Source organism: Onychostoma macrolepis, chromosome 05 (genome assembly GCF_012432095.1).
Source record: "Onychostoma macrolepis isolate SWU-2019 chromosome 05, ASM1243209v1, whole genome shotgun sequence".
NCBI classification, from domain to species: Eukaryota; Metazoa; Chordata; class Actinopteri; order Cypriniformes; family Cyprinidae; genus Onychostoma; species Onychostoma macrolepis.
Genome location: NC_081159.1, coordinates 20,478,492 through 20,480,246, shown reverse-complemented (window position 1 = coordinate 20,480,246; position 1,755 = coordinate 20,478,492).

Sequence of the window (1,755 nt, the reverse complement as noted above, 5' to 3'; positions counted from 1 at the left end):
ATTTATACAGGCTCGGGCTTCTCCAGCGTACGCGGTTTATTTTTGATATTCATTCTCTCTCCTCCCCTCGTGCGCCAAAGCAAGAAAAAAAAACTGGTTTGATCCAATAGGGCTACCGGCACGGCCCCTTTTCACTACTGCGGGTCTTGCTTACAGCTATTATTATAACAGCCGGCTGGAATGCTGTAGGACACTCGAAGCAGGCTATGTGTTGAGTGTCAACCAGATGCTAGAGAGCGTGTTAAACCAGTGAAAACCTTGGAAGAAACGAGATGTACCCACGAGCAAATGGTGTCTTCATACCTAGATAGCAGCGGGCTGTAAAGGTGACATCTGAATAGATCCTGGCTGGAGGTTATAGCCACAAATCAAAACCTTCAAAAAACGTTTTACGTGCAAATCACGTATGGTGCCCATCAAATTGCAATATATATTTTTTAATGTTATTTCAAGTAATTGACTCACAACCATGAGTTCCTCACTCTCTCTATTGGTGGCATTGATTTAGTTAAAGCCTGCACGTTTTAAACTTAAAAAGAACAAACAGAAATTTAGGAATTAACAGAGGAACGTATAATAGGTTATTTACAATATACACAGTGAGAGATTTGCAGCGTGCTGTTGATTATCTTAGCGCAGTACATGCGGAAAGCAGCGTGCTGTACAGAGACGGACAACAGGTTGATTTGAAAACTACCGCTGAGGGGCAGCATTGTATCATTTGCAGTATCAAGTTGGAAACTAGACATTTTTCTACCAATACAACAATCTAACGGGAGATCAAATGGAATTCTGCAGTATAAAAACACATTGTGTTATACTATAAGTTTTTTTTTGTTTGTTTGTTTTTTTGCACATAGCATGGAAAGACGTTATTTTGTTATTGGTCGTATAGTTTAATATTTATATGGCTGTTAATATTTAGCAAACTGCATTGGAATGTTTTCATTTGGCTTGGCTTTTCCACAAGATGTCGCTCTTACACCAGTGCATGAATGGGGGTCAATGGAGCAAGGATATCAAATTAACAATTTCTACGTTCAGAAGTCCTTACAGAAGTACAATGGAGAAATTGCTTGTGAGCAGGACGACATCCCCAAAGGTACCCCCTTTGTACCTTAGCTATAGCACTATATGGTGAATATTACTTCCTTAATGTATAATGTCGATGTAATGTACTACAAGAATCCTAGGGTTAGTGAACCTTTAAGGGTACTGGGCACTGCCACAATGACAAATTGTATCCCTTTGTATCAACTCACCTTTATTTCTACAGTGCTGTATACAATACAGATTGTGTCAAAAACATGTTTAGCCCACGCACCATTTATGCTCTTCACTGAATCATTTAAGAAATTATGGAAAAAATAATATACATCTTTGGCGTGCCATTACATAACCTCCCCTTAAATGATGATAATGTCACTCACTGGTGTAGAAATCAATGCACATTCACTTCCTACCCCAACAACTGGTAGTACAGAATGTAGTTTATGCAGGTTTCAGAAAAGAGGAGAAAATAAAATCATACATAAGCCTCCAAATTAAGAGTTAAAGGTAAGATCACTTATATTGATGAATTAAATAATTAAAATCACTTAAACAGAACATATATAACTTTGTAGTATGTATGCTGTATGCATAAGTAATTCATGTGCTGCCCTCTCTTAAGTCACAGTTTGGATGCTGTAGATGTAGTGGGAGGGAAACCCGGCTCTTGGAGCGCTGCGCGCTGATGATGCGAAAGCTGACAGA